Genomic DNA, 26,229 nt, shown 5'->3' on the forward strand with positions numbered 1-26,229 from the left:
AGTCATTTGTTAAATTTATATCTCTTTCAGAATCCTTGGGTACTTCCAATATCAGAAATAACATTCTGTGTTAGAAGAAAAAAAATAATCCAGTATATTTTTTTCTGAAGGTAAAGAGAAGTATTAACAGTTCCTTAAATGCAGGCCCTCTGTAATCATACCTATTTAAATCAGCTTTACTGAATACAGCAATGTCAGCATGTTATCTTGTAAAGAAGGATAAAATTATGCATGTTACTTGCTGAATTATTAATGGCATTTAATTTCTCCAACATTCACTTTTGATTTAAGGGTCATAATCAGAAATGCATTTGCTGATTCACAAGAACAAAAATGGAAGAATTAGTCAACACTCTTCAGTATCTATATCAACCTTTGTCCTAAGCTAAGGGCCTATTTCAAATAAAGTACATTATTCAGGAAAACTTTGGGGAATGAAAAAAGTGGCCTTGAGTTTTTAATGTAAAGTGGTAAAAAAGAAATGGTGTTTTGAGGACACCAGAGAAGTGGAACAAAATCCTCTCAAATGCAAACAATCCCAGTTTAGATATAAACTTGCCACTCCAGAGTTCACCAGAAAGGGTAATCAGAATTTTATACTGGGTTTCAATTTATACATTTAAAATGACTATTAGAGTGTTTTATCAAGGTGGCCAAAGGCAATCCTTTCATTTCTGGCACTGGAGTTGGTTTAACTAAAGGAATGAAAGAATAAGATGACCACATTAAAACAAATAATCCCATGCATCAGCAAACAATAGAACTGTCTCTAAAAATGTAGTTTTCCATAAAAATCTTAGGTTGTGTGACTTCGTTTAACCATTCTATTCCTGCAAGTATATAGGCCAAATGGTTCTTCTGTTTAGAAGGGTAAAATCTGACTAAGCCAGAAGGGGGAAGAGGATTTTGTAACCTACAGGGACTCAAAGAATCAAAAAAAGCAATAGTCAGGCTTTGGGGAGGCCAGCTGCTGATGTAGCTTTGATGATCTCAGCGGGCGGAACCACAGATCACCCTGTACACTCCTGGAGTGAGAATATTCAGCTTCAGTCCCTAGGGCCCTTGGGTATGCCCATTCAAATTCACTTTATTGAGAGAGAATCCATAGCCTTCACCTGGGAGGTGAGTATATCCCCCATAGTGAGCTTGGAGGGTGAGAAGTAGGACCAGGAATGGGGAAGAGGGCAGAGGGAGAAATGACAGGTATATGCAGGAGACTAGTGTGACATGCCCACCAGGTCAGGTGGAAGGAGGCAGGGCCATTCCTCCCATGAAAGCTTTCTGTAGAAGAAATGCTTTCTGTAGAAGGACCTTGCTCCCCATCCCAAAGGGGGGAAGAATGTAAGTAAACTGCCTGTGCAGTGACAAGAACATAGTTAGTACTCAATAGACATTAATCCTGATGACATGTTTGGATATATTCTGGATTATTAGTAGGCCTAGAAGAACTAAATAAACTCAAGGATGCATTTAATCTAGAGAGTATGTCTTTTTTGTACCTCCTAAAATAGTATTCTAAACATTTCCAAACTGTATTAATTTTCATTTTCCCTATGATTTTTTTTTTTTTTTTTTTTTTTTTTTTTTTTTTAGGGCTGCACCTGTGGCATATGGAAGTTCCCAGGCTAGGGGTGAAATTGGAACTGCAGCTGCCGGTCTACGACACAGCCACAGAAACACCAGATCTGAGTCGCATCTGCAAACTATGGCAACTGCCAACACTGTTGGGTTCTTAACCCACTGAACCACAATGGGAACTCCCTCTATAATTCCTTAAAAAATAAATAAATAAATAAATAAAAAACATTTTCTTCTACTATCACCAGAAATGAGAGCAAGGACTTCCTCCTGTGAAGACTAAAAGTTAGGTGGAAATGTACTCCATGTCCTATTCATCTTAATGCACAAGCTGCACAAAATCCCTCTTGAATCGTTCAATTTTCAGAGGTAACTCTTTAGCAGATTTACCAATAGGGTTAGTATCTCCCTGCCCTCATCATCCAATCCTAATTTAAACCTTTTGGGTGTTCCTCTGGACTGTTTACATTCTAACATGCTGTCGTTATGTTCTAACATTATGTGTTCAGATCATCAATTAAGTTCAAACAATATTTACATTATACCTGCTATGGATGTGGTATGGTAATGGACATATTTTGATTACCTTGAAGGCATTTAGAATATAGCAAAATAAACTGAGTTAAACACAGAATATCTCGTGATAGGTCTTATGATAGGGGTATGCATAAATATTTTGGAGTTACTCTAATGCTAGATATGGCCAATCATAAAACGTACCACTTGAATGTTCAAGTCCTTTGCATGATGTTAAAGGTTGCCTCTCATCTGGCCCAGAGTGACATTTCCAACCATGTCTTCTTTCAATTTACAACCCAGGCATAGAAACCTATGTGTAATTTCTAAAGATGGACCATGTTCTCTGTGCTTCCATTCATGCCTGTTTAGTTGTTTATTTGTTTATCTCTCTGTTTCCTGGTTAGACTATGAGAGCCTTCCACGGTGGCTTATAGACCCTGATAGCTCCAGCACCTGACACAGACCCAGGCATGTAATTGCCATGCAAAAGATTTATGCAATTAAGCTGAGGTAATTGATTTATTCTCCATGAGCTCTTGCAAGCAAAAATCATTGCTTTTGTTCAGTGCTCTCCCAATATTTTATTCTTTCTATCATTTTATTCTTTCTTCCCTTTATCATGTAAACTGTAGATGGCAAGATTGATGTCTTTTTACTTTTCTCTCATTTCATCAGTTCCTTGCACTGTGCTCACCACCTCTTGGTGTCAAATATATTAATTGAATTAATTATAAGTAGACTAGGCTGGTCAAACACTTTAGCCAGGAATATCAATGGGTGGGATCTAGTTATTTTTCCTAATTGCCATATTTTAGTGCTCCCCAAACTTCAGACATTGTATTTGATGCCATGAAATGTAAAATCTCATATTTTGGATCCTTAAGATGTACGCTAGTGAGAAAAGCAGCAAAAGTTACAATAGTCAAGTATTTAGAGGCTCAAACAATAAAATAAAAATATATATATTAAAGCAACCCTTAACCAGATGATTTTCTCAGAAATGTACTCATCAGGATTATACTTTTAGAATTTACTTGTTGCAAGAAAGATAATTTCAGGCAGGAATAATGTCTGTTTAGACACCATCACCAGATTCCTCCCTCCAGTCCGACACCCTTATCTCATGAGCATATTAGTTAGACTGGAAATAAATAAACGTATGTTTTACTAGGAATAAATATATTTCATTTTACTTTTTAAGAGTTTCACAAAATGAAGTTAGAAGCCAAGATATTCAAACACAAAAAACTCCAGTCTAACCTAATCTACTCTTTGTATGTCGAGTTACTCTAGAGCCAGAGTCTTCCCTGCTCTTGAATAAAGGGAAGGGGACATGGATGCCAAGGCTAGGGAGCTTGGAGCTGGGTATTGGAGTGATGGCAGAGGGAGTGGTGGTGGAGGAGAGCAAGGTAAACTCGGAGAAAGAGAGGCAGAGACTTACTTTATTGGGAGTTACCATTGTGGTGCAGTGGGTTCAGAATCTGACTGTAGTGGCTTGGGTGCTACAGAAGTGCAGGTTCAGTCCCCAGCTTGATGCAGTGGGTGAAAGGATCCAGCATTGCTGCGGTTGTGGCATAGGTCACAGCTGTAGCTGGGAGGGAACTTCACGCCTCGGGTGCAGTCAGAAAAAAAAATTAATAAGTACATTTTAAAATTTTTTTAAAAGAAATACTCTACATTTATTCTTTGTCACAGAAAATACCTTTTGCTTTGAAGAAGTCATTGCATATTTTCTGCCCCTGGCTAGCCCCATTTTCCGTCATCCCATTAACCACAAATTTATAGACATCTGAACATAAACAATGAACAGAAACATGAGAATGTTACCTCTTACTTTTCATAGTATTTTTTTAATCAAATAAACAGAAGAAATGTAATTAGCTAGCTTTTAGTGGTAGGCTTTTTGAAAGGTGGTTCCACCACTGAATTGGCATAACATATTAAAACTTTGCTGAGCAATGACCACTCCAGAATATTTCCCCCCAAATTCTAACCTTGGCATTCTGCTTGGTTGATTGGCACACCTAGGAATGGCAAAGAATATTTAGGCCTTCCTGTTTGAAACAGACTTGATAATATCAAGCCAAGGGTTGTTTGATTGATTTTTATTTGTGTGTGGTTTTATCAAGTATCTGATGGTATAACAGGTATTTGAATATAAAGATGTCTTTACTCTGAGTAGCTCAAACTATCCAACAGTAAAACCCCAGTTATGCTTCAGTGACAAAAATGTAGTTTCAAGGTCTGTCTTCTTTTCTATTTGTAAAACTTTCGGGCTAAACTGTTGGGCTTTGCAATGGTCGAATGGTACTTTTCACCAAACCTCTTATGGCTTCTGTATGGAAGACATCATGATTAAATTAAGGAAGAAACACCCACTATTCATCTATTTTTCTGAGTGGAGGGAAAAATTCATTAGGTCATTTCTGTAACATGCTTTGAGCATCTCAGTAAACAAGAAATATTTTTATTACAATTTCGTTAACCACTAAGTAATAGTCCACATAAGTTGGATATTCAAAACAAACATTCGGGGCTGAAATAAAACCATATATATCTCATGCTATATTCTAAAGCAAATCCTGCTGGTATATTCTTGAAGCAAAGCAAAGTCAGCTGATCACAGCAGCATAACTTTAAAATGTACTGAATTTCACTGAAGCCTTTATCAAATTCACTTTTGAGCCTAAACTAAGCAAGATAAATTATATACCTAAAGGTGGTTTTCTGAGAAAATTATTAGAGAATGAAAAATAGAGGGTTGGTTTGCCTTGGCCTCAGCATCGCTACCACTGTCCCTCAAATTAGATTTTCACTGAGATCTACTACTGCTACTCAGGCCTTGGCCTTGGTACATGATGTGCCATGGAACTGTGGACAGCAGAACAAGCAATTAGATCAGCTCAGGTGGGTGTGTGATTCTGTTATAAATTTGTTAAGTTGGACTACAAACAATATTGTAGATCATAAGTTGATTCTAAATATGATTTCTTTAATGCACTCTTTTCATTTTGATCTTGAGGCCTTATTGCATCTAGAGAGTGGTTCTTGGGGCTTAGAAATTCAGTCAAATAAGAATCACCTGGGGGAGTTCCCATCATGGCACAGCGGAAACAAATCCAACTAGGAACCATGAGGTTGTGGGTTCGATCCCTGGCCTTATTCAGTGGGTTAAAGATCTGATGTTGCCATGAGCTGTGGTGTAGGTCACAGACATGGCTTGGATCTGGCATTGCTATGGCTCTGGCATAGGCCAGCAGCAACAGCTCCTATTCAACCCCTAGCCTGGAAACCTCCATATGCTACGGGTGCGGCCCTAAAAAGACAAAAGACAAAAACAAAAACAAACAAACAAAAAAGAATCACCTAGGGAGTTTTTACAGCATATAAATACCTAGACTCCTGTTTCAATGCTCCCATTCCAATTCTCTAACTTCCTGTATGGGGGTAAGTTGAAAAAAATCGATCCCGTTTTTTGGTTTGGTTTGGTTTTTGTTTGTTCTTTTGTTTTTTGCCTATTAGGGCCACACCTTCGGCATATGAAAGCTTCCAGGATAGGAGCAGGCCTACGCCACAGCCACAGCAATGCAGGATCTAAGCCATGTATGCAACCTACACCACAGCTCATGGTAATGACAGATCCTTAACCCACTGAATGAGGCCAGGGATCGAACCCATATCCTCATGCATACTAGTCAGATTGATTTCCGCTGCACCAAAATGGGAACTCCCTGATCTGGTATTTTTGATATGCAGAACCTTCCAGTATCACAAGTTACAGACATTGTTAGGCTAGGTTTTATGCTGCCAAACTTGGAGCTATAATAATATGGAGTTCTTTTCTCACTCAGCAAAAAGACAAAAAGCAGAAATCTTTTTTACCCCCACCTATAGAAGAGACCATCAAAGGAATGTAGGACACAAAGGGTCAGGATGGAGTGTGTCCCAGCAACTAAGAGTCTTCTGTCCATAGCACAATCCTCCACCGCTAAAGTTAGCCTGGAAATTGATGATGCTTTCAAGGGTGGAAGGTATTATTCTCTTCCCACATACATCAATCTTGACTGTTCTCTGAAACTACATCCAAGAAAAACTAGCACAATAAATATTGTTATCCACAAACTATTCTAGAAAATGGGAGAAATGTGAGCAAGTATGAAAATATTCTAGTATCCTTAAAGAAAAGTTTCCTGAAATGGAGAAGGACCTAGAAACTGGCGAGTCCTGAAATGCCTATCTGAAACTCAGAGGCGATCGCTGAGTTACCAGAATCTGGCATTTGATTGTATTTATTAACTTCATAAATTCATGATGACTCTTTCACTGATATTTTTATTACACCTGTATCTTTTAGACCCATCTAAGTGACATTTAAAAATTTTTAACCAAGAAATTAATTTCCTTTTGTCATCTTCCTAGATATGAAAAGAAAGAAATCATGAACCTATTCCCTGAAGGCTGAGCATCCTGCCATATTTATTTCTGCATCCCACACATTTAGATAGATAATCTATAGAGACTTTTCAACCAAAGAAACTATTACAGTTGAAGTCCTCGTACATATATCCATCAACACCCCCATGTGGTAATTAAGGATAGATGCTTGAGAATAGCAATAGGAGAAAGCCCAACATTACATTTTTTTAAGATGAAAGCTGTGCTCTCTCTCATTCACTCAACAGTCTTTTATGGGTCCTCGACGATATGCCAGGCTCTACTAGGCACTGTGGATGCACAGAGAATCTCACAGTGTAATGAAAGCTAAAGTAAAGAGAGGAAAGATTGGCTGATCTAGTAGATATTTTTCAATCCTCTTATCTTCATTTATTTCACATATCCTTTAATAGGACATTTAGTCTTTGGTTTTGTGAAACAAATATGCTAGCAGTTTGTTTGGGAGAACACATGATTAATTTTCTCCTTGGCCTCTGTTAGACTCAAGCAAATGTCTGGGTTATTGACCACTGCCTCTTATGGGAGTTTGGTATGAATTTAACAAGCAAGCTTTTCCTAATTATGACAGCCTCTCACACAGACCTGAGTCCAAGAGTGGGTATGTGTGTATTTTGACTTCTCTGCTGCCAAATAATACTTTATGGCTTGGACACCATAGGATAGATTGACAATTTTAACACTGAGAAACTGTGCAACTTGGAATCATTTGTTGAATAGAAGAAAATAGCCATGCTCTGTAAGGAATAGCCTCGCTAACAACTTTATGCTAAAAATAAAGGCTAGGATCCACAATTAAAGAGAAAAAAAATCTTGAAAATATAAGCCACTGATTACTTTTTCAAAAAAGCACTAACTGAATATAATAAGGTCTGCAACTCAGATTTATTTTCCTATTTATGGCACATATGTGCAATATCATAATAGGAATACTAAATGATATTTGATTGCCTGGAACATCTTTGATTAATTAAAGAACAAAGACTTCTAACAGATGCTTTTCATGGAGCTCAAGGAGTACCTAAGAGAATCTCAGGAGCCCCAATCACCTGAGGAAATGATCTGAAATACGGTGAAGAAAATCACCGTCCACAGTCAGAAACCCAGGTGGAACAGCCTAGTACCATGCAGTGTTTGGCATGTGAGAAAATGACAACAAAGTCGAAAGAACCGTATCATTGCGTAAGAGTCCATGGATATACCTCAGTGTTTGATGAGCAAAAATGCTACTTGATGAAAAAAAAGCTGTAATAGATAAGCTCCATACCCACAGGCTGGTTCCTGGGTCCTCAGAACCACTTGGAGATTAGGAAATCTGTCCTCACAATGGCTGCCTGAGGAAAGCAAAGACCTACCCAAGGACGCAGAACTGTTCTCTGATGCTGTCCTAAACATGCACCATCAGTTCTGTATCCCCATTTTCTAACATCATTTGCCCATCTTATGATCTGGAAATGTTGCACAGGCCCTCCCAATGATGTTTAGAGACAAACACCATCACCCTTGGTAGGTACTTCTGTCTCTTTTGAAAGACTTGTGTATTCTTACTCTGAAGGGGTTTATGACTTTGAGGCCATTTGGTGAACAAATTGCCCCAGGATTGTAAAATGTGGTCAGCTTGAATAGTCGCAGCTTGCTGGGTCAACTCACACAGAACTAGAAACTGATGTCACCGTGTGTTGTGGCTTTCTGACCTACGGGCCAGGCAAATGACCTGGCCAAATGTTTCTTCCTGCAGTCATGCATCTCCTTGTGGCAGTAATCACAAGCTTTCACCAGGCTCACTCTTTACTAGACTTCAAAGTATGCAAGCAATCTATTAATTCTCAATGTGTCCTGTGATGATTTTATCAATATTTCCCATTATTTATCATGCCCTCAGCCCACAAAAATTTTAAAACAGGTTCTAAAAGCAATTCCAGTTTGCAATATAATAAATTAAGGTACAGAAAACAAAAGCGCAAACTGTGATTTATATGCCAGGCACCAACGTTGACATTTAAATATAGTTCATAATTTAATATTCATAATAATCAAGAAAGGAATTATTATACCCACTTTCAAGGTGAAAAAACTCAGTCCCTTTATGACTGGCCCCAAGTAACAGAAATTTCTCTTTGGAATTATTAAAAACTGTGGCTCAAATAAAATTACTCTGCAATTCTAATTGAGATTGTAATTGGATAGATACTATTTTGTTTTGGTTTTTGTTGTGGTGTTCACTTTTTTTTTGGCATCTACTTTATGCTTATGTTACCTTGTTTTTTCTTTTTTTCTCAAGGCCGAACCTGCAGCATATGGAGTTCCCTGCCTAGGGTTCCCCTGCTGAACTACACAGCAGCCACAGCAACACTGGATCCAAGCAGCATCTTAGACCTACGCCAGAGCTTGTTGGAATACCAGATCCTTAACCACTGAGCAAGGCCAGGGATCCAACCTGCATCCTCAGGAGACTAATTGGGTTCTCAACCCACTGAGCTACAATGGGAAATCCTATGTTACATTTTTTTTTTTTTAAGTATGTTTCACCAAGGATTTCCCATTGTGGCACAGCGGAAATAAACCCAACTAGTGTCTATAAGGATGCAGGTTCAGTCTCTGGCCTTCCTCCAGTGGGTTAAAGATTTGGCATTGTTGTGAGCTGTAGAAGAAAATAGCCATGGTCGCAGGCATGGTGTATTGCTGTGGCTGTGGTTTAGGTCAGCAGCTACAGCTCTGATTTGACCCCTAGCCTGGGAATTTCCATATGCCATGGGTGCCGCCCAAAAAAGCAAAAAAAAAAAAAAAAAAAAAAGTATGTTTCATCAAAATTGTCTGACTCCAAAATTCCATGAAAGCCATCGAAGGAATAGAACATGAGTCAGTTTGCTTTATAAAAATGCAATAGAAATGTACTTTCTAGAGAAAGTCCAATACTTTGACATCACATTTATAGGTTCAGGGACATTTCTAAGGTCATAGAAATCTTAGATTTTAAGATCTCCACCATTGGTAAAGGACATAGGAAAGAGTGTCCCCAAAGAGGGAGATAAAACTGAATGATACAAGTTTGCTCACAGCCTGGGGACACAGTTTATTTATTCACATGCATTTATTCAGTGCTGTTGAATCCATGAGAAAGTTTCCGTTTCCTCCTTTTCTCTTCTGGGCATTTCTCTCTTGATCAGTGTAATTCCTTGATTGAACCCAGTACTCTTCCCAGCCCATTTCTTCTTCCTGCTCTGTTAAAACAAGGAAGAAAAAAACCACTTCTATCCACATCCCTTTATGATCGTGGCAGTGGAGTTTGGTCTATTCTGAGCAGGTGATTAGAAGCAGGGCAAGTGGTCCTGTGGACCAGCCATTTGGATAACGGCTCACTGTGCCCCAAGGAGAAATTTACCAAACCAACTTCCTAAGAATCTTTTGCTCTTTGCCCCTTTTGTCTGGATGGGGTATACAATTTCGATGAAATAGTTTCAGTTACTCTTTCCTGCAGAACTTGTTTTTGTTGCATGGATGTGAACCTCACCAGGTCAACCCCCAAATGCTTCAGAGGTCCTTAGGCTGTCAAACCAAAATGCCTGACATGATCTGTCCAGCCAGGGTTACACAGAGTCAGAGACTTAACTTGGAATGGATTTCCTCATTCCTAAATCAGGATTGTGTCCTCTCTCACTGCCTTTTTTTTTTTTTTTCTCCTCTCACTGCCTTTTTTTTTAAACTAATAAAATTGTTCTAACTAATTACCGGATTAGAAAACCCAAGACTGTGAAAATATCCCTGATGGCAACAAAGGTTAATGTGGGAAGAAGCAGGATGCATTTTTGTGCTGATTACCATTGAAGGACGAAAGTCTTTTTAAAAATCATGTTTTTCTCTAGCAACCAGCCCTTATAATGGATCTCCACCTGTAGAGATTAAAAGGCTTCAGGGCTGTACAAATAACAATAATCAGATCAGAAACTGTTAAAAGCGGAAGACAGATAAACCCAATGAGAAGCCTTCAGAGGGAAGCAGATAAGCATTGCATCAGAGGGAAAATGTCAGTGAAGCTATTTTGCTCTGAAAGTTGTGTTTTTTACTCTGCAAGAGAGGAGGAAGCACTGATGAGAAACAGAAAAATCACGTATATTTTAAAGAGAGATGAATCCTATGGAAGTCATATCTGTGGAGTGGACTCTTGTACCTGGGGGTTTAGGGCTGATTTTGCATCTGACTCCATGCCATGGTAACCCCTCCCACATCTTTTTTAAAAAGCTGGGACCAGAAAATATACATGTGTGTGGTTGAAAGAATAAGGGAAAGACATGTGGTTGAAACAGACTCAGATTCAAAGTTGGGCTGTGGAATAGAAAGAGACAAAATGCTGATTTATTTTTACATTCCCTCACCCAGGTCAGAGTTCTGATGGGGCTTCTTTTTAATTTATCTCCTCAGAATCTTGATTGCTGCAGAAAAATATGAAATGATTCCCTGATGTAGATACATGTTGTTTCTCCGCCTCAACATCAACACTTGCTTTTATTTATTATCATTTTAGGGCCTAACCCTTGGCATATGGAAGTTCCCAGGCTAGGGGTCGAATTAGAGCTGTAGCTGTCAGTCTACACCACAGCCACAGCAATGCAGGATCTGAGCAGGGACTGCGACCTATGCGACCTTTCCTACCCTCATGGAAATGCCGAATCCTTAACCCACTAGGCAAGGCTAGGGATTAAACCTGCATCCTCATGGATACTAGTTGGGTTCATTACGACTGAGCTGCAGCAGGAACTCCAACACTTGCTTTTAATACTGAGTGACTGACTCATTTCTCTAATGGCTTTATTGAGGTATAATTTACATATCATAGCATTTACCCAGTTTAATTGGATGATTCAAGGATATCTAGTAAATTGATAGAATTGTATAACCATCACCACAATATTTTCTCTTTATCTATGGCTTTCTGTGGTTTGAATGTAATATAATCTGCCTCGTTTGCTTTATTTGGTATTTTTTCTCCTTGGTGTGCTCTGTGATTTCCTGTCTGTCATTAATTTTGAGAAGTTCTTGGCACCATTATTATTTCAAATATTTCTTCCACTCTATTCTTTCCTTATGATATTCCAATTTTGTGTAGTAAATGATATTCCTTTTATAATCGCCCATGGTTCTTGCAAGTTATGTTCTTGCTTTACTTTTTTTTCCTCTCTCTCTTTGCATTTAGAGAGAGATGAAATTGGACCCTTATCTAGCACCATATATAAAAATTAAGTCAAAATAAATCAAAGACCTAAATGTAAGAACTAAAATTACAAAGCTCTTAGAACAAAAAGAAAAATAGGGCAAAAGTTTCATTATGTGGGATTTGGCCATGATTTCTTGGATATGACACCAAAGGCACAGGCAACAAAAGAAGAAATAGACAAATTGAACTTTTTAAGTATTTAAGCTTTTATTTTAACAAAAATAAAAGACATTATCAACAGAATAAAAAGAAGAAAATAAAAATCCTATATCTGAGAAGGGATTAACATCCAGAATACATGGAAAATTTCTTAAACTAAACGGCTAAAAACAAACAACCCAGTTCAATTCAAAAACGGACACAGGAGTAGTTCCCATCATGGCTTAGCAGGTTACGAGCCCAATTAGTATGCATGAGGATGCGAGTTCAACCCCTGGCCTCACTCAGTGAGTTAAGGATCCAGCATTGCCGTGAGCTATGGTGTAGGTCGCAGACACAGCTCCGATCCAGTGTGGCTGTGGCTGTGACTGTGGCTGTGGCTGGCAGCTGCAGTTCTGAATGGACTACTAGCCTGGGAACTTCCAAATGCCATGGGTGCAGTCCTAAAAAACAAAAACAAAAACAAAGGACTTGAATAAACCCTTCTCCTATCCAAATGGCCAATGAGTACAGGAAAAGATGCTTAACATCACTAATAATTAGGTAAAGGCAAATCAAAACTGCAGTGAGATATCACCTCACATCCATTAGGATGGCTGTTATCCAAAAAAGGGGAGGGGTGTTGGTGAGGATGTGGAGTCATTGGAAACTTTGAGCACTATTAGTGAGAATGTAAAATGGTAGAGCCACTTTGGAAAATGATGTAGCACTTTCTCAAAAATTAAAGTTGACCTACCATGGATCCAGAAATCCCTCTTCTAGGTATATACTCACAGGCATTGAAAGCAGGATCTCAAAAAGATAGTTATACGCATTTTCAAAGCAGCATTTTTCATAGTAGCGAAAACATGAACACAACCCAAGTACCCATTGACGAATGAATAAACAAAATGTAGTATATGATACAATAGAATATTATCCAGTCTTAAAAAAGAAAGAAATTTTGGCACATGCTACAACATGGATGAAACTTGAGGTCATTAGGCTATGTGAAATAGACCAGCCACAAAATGACAAATACTTCATAATTTTACTTTTGAGAGATAGATGCATAGAGTAGTCAGAATTACAAACAGAAAGTATAATTGTGGTTGCCAGGTGCTGGAGATAGCGGGGGATGGGGAGTTACTGTTAATCAGTGTGGGGATTGTTTCACAAAATGAGGAGTTCTCTACATGGATGGTGGTGATGGTTGCACAACATTATTTATTTATTTATTTGTTTGTTTGTTTGTTTGTTTGTTGTCTTTTTCAGGCTGTACCCATGGCATATGGAGGTTCCCAGTCTAGGGGTCAAATCGGAGCTGTAGCCACTGGCCTACACCACTGCAATGCAGGATCCAAGCCTATACCACAGTTCATAGCAATGCTGGATCCTTAACCCACCAAGCAAGACCAGGGATCGAACCTGCATCCTCATGGATACCAGTCAGACTCATTTCCACTGAGCTGCAACAGGAACTCCTTAAGAATACATTTAGGAGTTCCCGTCGTGGCGCAGTGGTTAACGAATCCGACTAGGAACCATGAGGTTGCGGGTTCGATCCCTGCCCTTGCTCAGTGAGTTAAGGATCCGGCGTTGCCATGAGCTGTGGTGTAGGTCGCAGATGCGGCTCGGATCCTGCATTGCTGTGGCTCTGGCGTAGGCCGGCAGCTACAGCTCTGATTGGACCCCTAGCCTGGGAACCTCCATATGCCGCGAGAGTGGCCCAAGAAATGGCAAAAAGACAAAAAAAAAAAAAAAAAAAAGAATACATTTAATACCCACTTAAAATTATTTAAGATGGTAAATTTTATGTTATGAATATTTTACCACAAAGGAAAAAACAAGAAAAAAAGAAAAGAATAATTAGAAAATTCTATGTGATTCAAAATTAACAAGCACTCTTCTTATGACTACTGGAACCATGAACCGAATTAGCTTCCTTGGAAAGAAAGTTGGCATTACCTAGTTAGGTTGAAAATTTTATATCCTCTGGCCCCACAATTCCGCTTGTGTGTGTATATATATATATCCTCTGCAAAGTCTTGCATTTGTGCAATAAAAGGCATACTCTAAATTGTTCAAAACAGTAAAGACTGTGCTAATAAAAAAGTTAAAAGAGGGTGTTCCCGTTGTGGCACAGTGGTTAACAAATCCGACTAGGAACCATGAGGTTTCGGGTTCGATCCCTGGCCTTGCTCAGTGGGTTAAGGATCTGGCATTGCCGTGAGCTGTGGTGTGGGTGGCAGATGAGGCTCAGATCCCACGTTGCTGTGGCTCTGGCATAGGCGGTGGCTACGGCTCTGATTAGACCCCTAGCCTGGGAACCTCCATATACCACCTGAGTGGCTCAAGAAAAGGCAAAAAGAAAATAAATAAATAAATAAAATAAAGTTAAAAGAATCTGAATGCCCATCAACAGTAGAATGGATAAATTGCAGTATATCCTATAATGGAATACTATACAAAAGTGATAAATAACTGAACTAATGCAAAACAAAACCAAGAAATTAACAATTAAAGTTGATATGATACTAAGGCTCATGTAGAAAAACATTAAGAGGGAAAAACTATAGGGAAAACTACCTCTATAAGACATTGGAACATATTTTAAAGATTCTGTAATTATGGGCTCAGCACATTTCTACTGCACCACTCTGTTCTTTGCTAAAGAGTCTATAATTAAACCATTATGATACAGCTGCATGACTAGACAGACCATTGGAATAAAATATATAGTCCTGAAATAGATTCAAATACATATACAAATTCAGTATGTGATAAAGGTGGCATTTCAAATCACTGAGACAAGATTGACTTTATAATAAATGGTGCCAAGATAACTGTTTAGCAACTTGGAATAAGATACAAGTAGATCTATGTCTCACCCCATATATAAAAATAAACTCCAAATGGTTTAGGTATTTACATGCAAAAAATTAAACCATACAAACACAGGAATAAAACATAAGTAAATTAATCTTTAACTTCGGAGTAGATGAAGACTTTCTAACCATGACTCAAAATACAGAGGCAAAAAAAGAAAAGATTCAGTTTGACTATATAAAAATTGAAATGCCATGTGGCACAAAATATCCGAAAGAAAATCGAAAGACAGTTGAACAACTAGGAGAAAATATTTGCAACATACATGACAGGCAAAGGACTAAATTCCTAATTTATAAAGAACTTGAAAATTGAGAGACAAAGAATCAAATCCTCATGGAAAATTCTGAAAAAGACATAAACAATTTGAATAAAAATAGCGATGAAACATATGGGAAAATATTTAAATTCAATTATAGTGAGATATGCAAATTAAACAACACTAAATGCAACGTAAGATCCTGGATTGGAACCTGAAACAGAAAAGAGCATTGCTGAAAAAAATGACGAGATTTGAAAAGGTTTGTAGTTAGTAGTATTTTTCCAGTGTTAGCTTCCTAGGTTTGGTCATTCAGCTATGCAAGATGGTAACTCTAGGGGAAGCTGCATGAAGATTATACTGCATTGGAACTCTGTAGTATTTTTGTTCTTTTCAGTGAGTTTATATTCCTATATATTTAGGGTCACATCATTTTGAGAAACACTGTTAAAAATCATGAGGGAATGATAAATGTAAAATATAGACCAGTGGTAGCATCAGAGGGTATCAAAGAGAAAATGGATTGAGAAGGGGCGCTCAGGGGACTTCGATGATAATTTTAGTATTATTGTTCTTTGAATGGGCATGAATATATGAGTGTTCATTGTAACATGATTATACTTTCTATATATATAATAGTTCTTTTGAATTACCGAAATATATTTAATAAATGCAAATATGTGAGAATCTAGCAGAAACAGAGTTTACATTAGAAATAGGCTTTTTGTAGTGACTCGAAGTTGCATTGCATTAAATCAGAACACTCCTAAAAAGGCCTTTCATTGTTACCATTTAAAGTGTTAGGTTTGCTTACTCCTCCATCTGTGGGTCCCTAATGTGAGCTGGCTTGCATTTGAATATAGTAAAATCTTGGCAATAATGCAGTTTAGTTCTGAGCATGGTATCAGTGGAGAAAGGGGAACAGTTGGAATATTTGCCTTCGGATACAATTTTAAGACGAGAAAATGGAAGAGACTACTTATTGGCACATACTGAGAAAAATCCCCCTGCAGTGAGTCTCAAGATACCCAATTAAGATAAAATTAAATCATGCAAATATTGATCCAGCTAAATTTGCCAGGGGTAAGTCTTATTATCAGTCAAATTTCTTTATATCAAATAGCAAAGAACTGTCGAAAAGCCAAAAATGTGTTATATATATTTTTTTAAATCAGGGGAAAAGTAATAATGGAAAAGAACACACTTCATTTCTCTTTTATGACTTGCATTGGTTATCGACTTGTGGTTTTGCTTATTATGAACAATTACATGTAAAATATAGCTCTTTCCCAGGTGTTTAGCATTATTATAGGTAATGCTTTACCCTCAAGGAGATGGCAATTTTGTTTGAATAATATACACACAATTTAGGTAATTTGCACAAAACTAGGTAAGTAAAATGGACAGCAGAGTATCAATGAGCTACAGTAGCACGTGTGCTCTCTTTGTCCTTAGAAAATCTCTATTAGGGATTTCACTGATCAAAGTAATTGGTTACCTTCATCACTGATTGAAATCTCTCTTTGGGGAACTTCATGCAATTGTAGGGAAATATGTACTTAATTCCACAAGTGTGTTTGAATGAACACAAGTCTGAATTTCCTTAGTAAGATTTTTTTCTTTAACCATAGTTTCAAAAAACTAAATTTACACCATAGTTTTTACAATAGAGCCAACGTGAAGAAAAAAAAAATCCTTTATGAGGAAGGTACAGACAATTAGTCTTGAATTTGTTACTTCATTATTCCAAGTTATTGACCAAAATCAAATAGGTGTGCCTGATGAGGAAAGTAGCTGATTTATTTCAAATCTACCAAATTTTACATGTCTGTGAGTACAGACCACAGCAAAGCAGTCACTTTTGGAGGTCACCTTTACCATTGATGCTGACCCTTGATCAAAATACTTTACAGCTCTTCTTTTGGGATTGCTGTCAGAGTTCACATCTCTTTCAGGAAAATCTTCAGTAGAGAAGCTTAATCCTTTGACAATGGATTTGATTTTTGAAAAGAAAGTTACGTGGGGTTCAGTATCGTGAATAAAATATGTGATGAATGTGGTTAGTAGGAGTCTGGGAGGAAAATGAGGCATGATGACAAATGATGGTGACTGTTCCACCAGACATTTCCAATGGATTTTGCACAAATGGCACCTTCATTAAAATGAGCATATGAACTTCCAACGGATCTATTTTGCAGAACAATATTCATTTTTGTTGCATTAGTTATGATATTGACATTTAAACAAACAGTACTTCATAAGTCCTTGCAGTACAGCATTGGAAGCATTGGGAACTGGTTAGGGTTTGCTGTCCTGGTGCTGGAGGGGAACTTCAGGCCTCTCTGAGAAGCTGTTTTGTTTCTGCAAGGCTAGGGCGCCTCCCTAGAAGCCACTTTAGCACTGCCACCACCGTGGAGCACTGCCCAGAGTTCCCATCTCTTCTAGACTGTGCAGAGCATAGAAGATGGAAGCTACCTTTTCTTTCTTCACAGAGCCCACAGCCAAAACTAAGGGAGGCCAAAAATTAAGACCATTTCAGAGTTGGAATAGATGAATTAATATTTCATTCATAGCACTTGATCCCGGTTTCTATCCAGAATCAGTTGATAGAAAGTTTTACTCTCCTGTTTCGACTGCAACTTCCCCCCCTCCCTCAGCCTCCCACCCCAACCACTGTCATCCCTGGGCCCCCAAGGTACCCCAGGCTATTGATCACTCTAGTCTCATATCCTGACTTCTCTGCTACTTCCTCTCTCCTGCATACTTTTCTAAAAGATAAAGCCAGTGTCCCTCCTTTAGATTTTCATATCTCTTCCTCATTGCTTTTGAGGTTAAGTGCATAAGCTTGAATCCCAGCCTAAGTCCTTAAATAGCCTTTTGATCTACCTCACAGAAGTGTTATGAGGATTGAATGAGTTTGTGCACTAAAGCATGGAGCACAGTGCTTGGTCCAGGATAGGCTTTCACTGAATGTTAGTTATGGTTGTTATTATTAACACTTTATTTTTACCGTGCTCGGCAAACCCAACCTCCATGTGTCATTACTGTACGATCCCCTTGCTACACGTATTCAAGGTCCCACCCCTTTGGGCTTGGCTCAGGCTGTTACCTTCTAAGACTTTTATCTGGAACAGCCTTTATCTCTTTCACTGTGGGGATTTTCCCCAGGCTGTTTGTTCTCTATTTCAGAGCTTATTTTTCCTCCCTTTTGTGTTACATTTGCTTCTGTGGGGTGGGGGGTGGGGGTTAGAGTTGCCCTATTTACAAGAGTAGCTATCACCATGGTAACTTGGTATTTTGATACAGGCATGAAACAATTCTGAAGGAAAAATAGGTCCCTTATTTTTCAACTTTGGCATGTAGATGTATGGGAATCAAAATACTTGCCCAACATTCTATAGCTGGTTCAAATGTCAAAGCAAAGAAACAAGTCTTGTGGATATTTTAAATAAGTATTGAGCAACCCCAGCACGCTATCAATTGAGCAGAACATTCTCACAATTAATTTCTGCCTCTTAGGCACTGGTGCTTGCAGACAACATGGCATATGCTTTGGTGAACTCATTCTCTGAATGAAAAAATTGGTCGGACAAAGAATTGTGTTCACTCAAATTGTGAAAGGCATGAAGGCATTGAAAAGGCTGTGAAAGATGTCGTTTGGAGTTTCTGGGATGTTTTGATTGCTTATTGAGAGGGACCAAGTCAGTGAATTTGAAAATCAGCCTGTTCTTAAGGGTCAGAGGAATATGGTTGCTATATCTGTAACTTACACACTATATGGAATGAGGTATGGGCTGGTTTTGATTACTGAATGCCTACCGTGTTCCAGGCTCCCTACAATGAGCTGCTAACATAGGTGAGTGAACTGTCACTCCCACCTTTAGCAGTCTTTGAGACATCACAGTGTATGCTAAGGATTTGGTGAGGAAACAAATATGATGCAATGTGATGTCTCTATAAAGATATCTGCAAGACACTATCAGAGAAGAGAAGGCAAGAAGACTTCATAGAGATGAATTAGAACTGTATTTTTAAGGGTGGCCAACAATGCCTCAGTTACCTGCTGGTGACACCACTGTGTAGTATTTTCAGAACATGAACTGCCTTTATTCCCTTTGCCAAACAAGAGCCAACATAATCCCTACCTTCGAATAATCCAATAACCTAGGTGTTCCTAGGACCACACTTTCAGACAGACCCTGTGTGAATTTCCATGCTGACCTATTTCCAGTTTGCCCATTGTGCCATCTCTTTTCTCTCCTTTGCTCATTCTGTTCCATCTGTCTGAAAACTTATTACACCCTGTCTTCCCCTCTCCACCCCACATGCTTCCTCTTAACAACTTGCTGTCCTGGTCCTTAGCTTGGATATTTCTTCCTTGGAATAAGAGTTGCTAATGCCCAGAGTATGCTAATCCTTCTCTTCTCTTCTGCAGTATTCTCCACTTCCTCTTATATTGGTGCTTATAAAAGTGCTTTGTCATTGCCTGTTTTCTGGTCTGACTCATTTAATTTCACTCATTCCTTTCGGTCACTTCTCTAGGAAGCAGTGTTGTTCTTTTTTGTATTCCCAGAGCCTAACTTAATTTTTGTGGAATAGATGTACAAATAAATAAAGTGAGACATTGTCTATTATTACTCCCAACAATAGAATTACCTTGTTGCATAATAATATTTTCTTTGTTTTTTTTATAGCTGATCTTCCTGCAAGATATATTGATTTTTTTGATCATTTAATTATTGAGTTCTAAGAGCTAAATATCCTGTATACAAGTGTTTGTTTAAATATTTTCTTCAGGGCTGATATTTGCCTATTTATTTTCTTTATGGTATCTTTTGATGAGCAGAAGATTTTAGTTTCGATGAAGCCTGATTTATCATTTTTTTATTTTGTAGTTATTGCTTTCTGTATCTAAGTCAGTGCCTGCCTGTTGTAAAAATATTTTTTATTTTCCTTTAGAATATGTATAATTTTATCATTTGTGTTTAGGTCTTTGATCCAACTCAATTCAACTTTTGTGTATGGTGCAAGATGTGAGTCAAGGTTCACATTTTTGTGTGTCGATAACTATATGTAGCCCCATTAGTTAAAAGATTTTTCTTTCCACATTGAATAGCTTTGGCAAATTTGTTGAAAATCAGTTGACTGTTGTAGGCCTGTTTTGTTTCATTGATCTGTTTGTTCTATTCTGTAAAAATACTATACTGACTTTATTGTTATCTTTATAGTACATCTTGAAGTCAAGTAGTATAAGACCTCCCAAATTTGCTAATATAATTATTAGCTAACTGATTAAGAATTGATATCTTAACAATATTATCTTACAACCCATGAATATAGTATATCTCCCTATGTACGTTGGTCTTTACTTTCACTATGTTTTAGATTTTTTACTATAGAAATCATGAATATCATGTTAAATTTATACCTAAATCTTTTACATTTTTGTCACTAGTGTAAGTAGAATTATATTTTACTTCCATGTTCCAATTGTTGCTATTACATACAAAATAATGAGTTTTGAACATTAATATTGTGTCCTCTGACCCTGCTTAGTTTACTTGTTCAATTTAATGGATTTTTTTTATATTCCTTAAGATAGTCTATTACATGATATCTCTTTTTGATGTGAAAATGAAGGATAAATCATTGGAAAGTGGTCACTCTCCAAGCTCTCTCTCTTTCGTGAAAAAATAGCATAACAAGAATTAAAGTGATAAGAGCTAACATCTATTGAGTTGTTACTGTATATTCAAGGTACTGTTCAAAATACTTCATGCATATAAACTCATTTAATGCTCAGAACAATGCTACAAAATATGTATGATTATTAATGTCTCTATTTCCTGGTTGAGGAAATTGAAACTTTGTCAGAATGAGCTGAAGGTATTTTACAGTCTTTGTGTGTGCTCTGTGGTTAGAGTATAATCTCTCTCCCTATGCTTATTTCTTGTACCTTTATTTTACCCACTATTTGCTTCTTCAATAACTTTATGCATTTCCCTTAATGTCATGTTAGTGGTGATAAATTACCTAAAATTCAGTTTTTCTTTATGCTTAAAAATACTGTCCAATCTTGGCAAATATTCCCTTATCTCATCTCCATTTTGTCCTTTTAGCTGTTGTGCTTGCCTGTCACTAATGCTACTTTTGACCTAAAGAAATAATATTTTTCAATCATAAGAAGTGATAAGCAATGTATGTCACAGAACAATTATCTTCAGCCTGTTTTGTTTTGCTTTCTCTTGCTATGGCCACACCTGCGGCATGTGGAAGGTCCCAGGCTAGGGGCTGAATCAGAGCTGCAGCTGCCAGCCTATGCCACAGCCATAACACCACCAGATCAGAGCAGCATCTGTGACCTATGCCACAGCTTGCAGCAACACTGGCTCCTTAACCCACTGAGCAAGGCCAGGGATAGAATCCACATCTTCATGGATACTATTCAGGTTCTCAGCTCTGAACCACAACAGAAAGTCCTCAACCTGTCTTTAGATAACTGTCCTTGTGTTATGTGTAATGGGAAATTGATGTGAGTTGCTATTCAGTAGGAATTGATTTGGCACTACCAATCTCATTAGTTCCAGGTCCTTAGGTCTTAAGACTTTCCAAGTGGTGATGGTAGCTCTTTCTGTTTTGTTTTATCCTGTTACCAGGTACTTAAAATATGAAGTTTATTTTTTATTAAAAAGTAAGGTAAAAATTTTTGCAGCATCATAAGATAATCTTTACCAGAATACAGGAAAGCAGTACTGTGCTGTATATGAAGAGCAATTGAATAATGATAGCTTACCAACATTTCAACATCTGTCATCACCTTTGTTCTAATATTAAAAACTAGTAATAGGTGGTCTTAAGTAGCTCACTATTTTGTTATGAGGAAATTTAATACACATTTAAATCAGTATTTTTAGTTCAACTTGCAAGGAGCTGGTGCACACTCAGAAATGTGGGAATGGTAACCAATAATTAAAAAAATGGTTTCTTTCTCTGAGAATCTTATATGAGAAAATATTAACAGTAATGGAAGCTAGTTGTTCCCAATGAGAAGGCACTATGCTCATAAGTGCTCTTGAAGACACATGTCAGATTTTCCTGTTTTTAAAGTTCTGATTTATGTAGTGCCTTATTCACTGTGTAGTCATATCAGTTTCTGAAGTACATCCCCATAATTATGCCAGCAATAACCATTTCTTTTTGTTTATAAAAATAACAGTGAGTGAGCAGCTGAAACGTAATTTCCTGGAGCTGAGATCTAAGAATTGATAGCATCTTTTCAACTCACTTTCTTTTTCAAACACCAGTTTAGAAGGTCAAGATTTCTGTCTATACAATTTCTAAACTATGTTTCCCTATAAAGTAATGGAATTGGCAATGATTAAAAATCACAATCTATTTAATGAATATATGAAAATGTTAAAATATAAGCATACTTCAATTATTCAGTATAATTTAAGGGACAAGACATTCTGTTTCTTTGAATTTTCTGATTAGGTGAGGGTTGATCCATTTGAGCTAGCAGGCTAAACCAGTTCACTCGCCATACTTCATTGAATCATTTTATATTTTTAAAATGTAGACATTAACAAAACACGTCTTTAATTTAGAAATGAAAATATTTGTTGCCTGGTCAATAGAGTTTGGAAAAGTATTATAAACACAAGCATTTTAAGTTGCCACCAAATATCATAGGTGGAAGAGAATAATTTCCCCCAAAATTGACTTTAATAATTTCAAATGTAAATTTTAATTCAAAATTTGCTGCAAGATTGTTTTGGAAAACAAATGGATAATTTAGAATTTATGTAATTTATTTTGAGGTGATAATAAAAATGCAAATATGAAGTTGCCTCTGGCTGTCTTAGCAGAATAAATCTTCATTGAATCATTTATCCCCCTTAATACATATTTATATTCTTGCTGTAGCCTGAAAACTCAGGGGGAAAAGTAAAGACCTTTAGAGGTACCTAGGACACCACTGGTAAACAGATTGAAACTCATGATATTTGAAATGTGGCTTCTCCTGCTCCCTTTTTCCCATTGCCGATGCCTGTCTCCATATGGTACCTCTGACTCAAGGTAAGCAGGATCTTGTCTCCCCCAAATGAATCAGAATCAAATTCATATTTCATGTTAATCTGCTTATTCTAAGAAATTAACCCCACCTGTCCCACATCCAGAGTGACATGTCTCTGTCTGCCTGAACTGTTAATATATGGCTTTACCTTCTTCACATGGCATATATATTTGGGGGATTTATTGTATAAATTTACTAGGGATTTTTCTATCATGTCTTTGTCACTGCTGAGTGATATTTTGTACTTTAAAAACATTTCAATGAAGTTTACTTTGCCTTTTGCAAGAAATTCTTAGGCCAGACTCTTTGGAGGTTATGAACCAATTAACCTTGCTTGGTTTCTCTTAGAGACTTCCTGGTTACCAGTTAAATTTCTTAGGCCTTCTCTGGTTTTAGGTAAAAGAGAATCATTTAAAGCAAAGAGTCAAATTTAGTGCCAGGATTCAGGGGTCTCTTTTGGAAACTATAGAGGGTAATGGGATTGGTGCTGAAGAATGTGTCCAAGGAGGCACAGGACTCCTGTCTCAAGAAGTCTCCTAGGCCCTCTGATTTCAGGATCTGTGCAGTTGCTAGGTTAGTCTGTAGTGAAGGTCAGTTGCCTTTGTTTTTCAACCCACATGATAGAAAGTGGCTATCTGATAACTCCAGGCTAATACTGACCCCACTGATAGATGAGCAAGATGGAGCTGAAGTCTTTTTTTTTTTTTTTTTTTTTTTTTGCTTTTTAGGGTCACACCTGTGGCATATGGAAGTTCCCAGGCTAGGGGTCCAATCCGAGCTGCAACTGCTGGCCTATGCCACATCCACAGAAACATGAGATCTGAGCTGGACCTGTGAACTACACCACAGCTCATGGCAACACTGAATCCTTAACCCACTGAGTGAGGCCAGGGATAGAACCTGCGTCCTCATGGATACTAGTTGGGTTTGTTACCACTGAGCCACAATGGGAACTCCTGGAGCTTCAGCTTATTTGCACCGAGTGACATGTTTTCAGGAGCAAACTGGTATTAGCCTCATCCATTCTGGCCTGAAAGCTATATTGCATTGCACAGACACAGAAGCTCTGGTTAGAAAACATATAAATTGTGGGGGGTGTTGACGCCAACACAAGATGCCTTGATTTTAACTCTCGAATTATTTACGTGAAGTTTTTTTGTCTTTTTTTTTTTTTTTTTTGTCTGTTGTTGTTGTTGTTGTTGCTATTTCTTGGGCCGCTCCCACGGCACACGGAGATTCCCAGGCTAGGGGTCCAATCGGAGCTGTAGCCACTAGCCTACACCAGAGCCACAGCAACGCAGGATCCGAGCCGCGTCTGCGACCTACACCACAGCTCACGGCAACGCCAGATCGTTAACCCACTGAGCAAGGGCAGGGACCGAACCCGCAACCTCATGGTTCCTAGTCGGATTCGTTAACCACTGCGCCACGACGGGAACTCCGTATTTACGTGAAGTTTTGACTTACAAAAGAGATAGGGAAGTGGGGTATTAGGTTGATCAGTTCTCTTCACTGATTTTTAGGATTTACTAATGCACAATCAGATACTCAAATGATAAAGCTAGAATATCATTCAAATGATAAAGAAAGCTAGAATTGGTTTTGGTTTATAACCATGCTTACTGGACCCCACTACTTATTGTCTGGAGATATTAATAATATTTGCTGTTTGGAACATTTATTAGAAAATAACATATTTGCTCCTTTTTTAGAAATAAATAGCACTAGACAACAGTATTGCTGAAAATGCAAGCACGTAGGTTCATATTCAGTTGTAACTCTAAAATATTTATTGTCCACCCTGGCGCTCTTCTCTGATGTAATGTGGTCATATTTGTTAGGTCAAAAGGCAGAGATGATAGATGAATTGCTGAGATCATAGTTTTGATGAAGCCAAGGTCAAAGGTGCAGTCTATGTGAGCTGGGGTTTTTGCGGGGAGAAAATGGAAAACCTGAACCTCAAATCTCAGCTATTCTTATTAATATATCCTTTAAACAGGAGAGAAGCCAGTGTTAGTTAACCTTGAAGAAACTTAAACAAAAAAGGCACATCTTCCCCCCTATCTAATATCAACTTCATAGATAAAGAGAAATTTTCCATGTAATCAAAGAATGCCTTGGTCAAGAATAAACCCAACGAATCCATACATACTTTATGGAAATAGATCCTCTTCACTTTCAACTATTAATCTAAAAATATAAAGAACATTGTGAACTGATAATTGCTTAGCCAATCCCATGACCTAAATATATCATAATGTATATCATTCTTGAAGTCTGTAGCATTTTATAAATATTATGATTTTGCTGTTGGTTATCTGTTTGAATTTGCATACTATTCCAGTTCTTAGGTTAGAAAGAAGTAAAGAGATCAAGAGAGATGAATATTTATTACCTTAGAAGAAAGGATATGTCTTAGGACCTAATACAGTGGTTTTTACTTTGAGACGTTAAACATCTTGTAAGTCTAATCCATCCTGGATACCCAAAGTCACTAAGTTTTGAAACTGATGAGTCAAGGGATGTTTTAGAAAAAGCAAGCCAAGTGTTTGGGATTTAAACAATATGGCATTTTGCCTCAGTGTATATTTTCTTAGAAATCTGAAGTTGTTCTTAACTAAATCTTTCCAAGCCTGGGTAAGAATTTACCAGAATGTGTTGACTTTGATGCCACCATATATCTGCAAGTGCCAATAGTTTTAGGTAGCTTTGATGGATCAGCTTGACCTCACTGAGATTCATGTGAATAGTTTCACGGAAATAATGTCTATTAAAGCCAGAGAGGATATTGTCAGCTAGGACACAGGAAATACTTCTCACACAATTATTAAAGGGCAAAATGATGACTGACTGGCATATGTTTTCTTCATTTTAATAAGCACATAATAGATACAATATACCAAGAAATCAGGCCCTCTATTTTACATTACTTATATCAGGTATGCTAATGCCCGCATGAAAGTTCCACCTACTTTCATCTGAGGTCAGGTTTATGCTGCTGTCTGTGTCTTTGTCCATCAAGCAAGCCAGCAGGTTGTGTCACTTAACTCCCATTGCCTTCTGACTAGATTCTGAGAGCAATCTGAGTGCCCTTTATGCTTTGAT

At 37.7% G+C, this 26,229-nt stretch overlaps 1 long non-coding RNA gene across 1 annotated transcript in view; it reads left to right on the forward strand.

Moving 5' to 3' along the window:
* LOC146402783 (uncharacterized) overlaps nucleotides 1-25,970 on the forward strand; it is a 72,077-nt gene extending 46,107 nt beyond the window's left edge. Inside the window, exons 5-7 of the long non-coding RNA XR_014805143.1 lie at nucleotides 2,502-2,607; nucleotides 22,974-23,126; nucleotides 25,124-25,970. This is a non-coding gene — a long non-coding RNA (uncharacterized LOC146402783). The remainder of the gene's footprint in view (nucleotides 1-2,501; nucleotides 2,608-22,973; nucleotides 23,127-25,123) is intronic.
* Nucleotides 25,971-26,229: the final 259 nt, after the last annotated feature.

This window comes from Sus scrofa, chromosome 6, assembly GCF_054392235.1.
Source record: "Sus scrofa isolate SSC_HxYL_T2T_F1_AM1 chromosome 6, Sscrofa_HxYL_maternal_Yorkshire_Landrace_v2.0, whole genome shotgun sequence".
Taxonomy (NCBI): Eukaryota; Metazoa; Chordata; class Mammalia; order Artiodactyla; family Suidae; genus Sus; species Sus scrofa.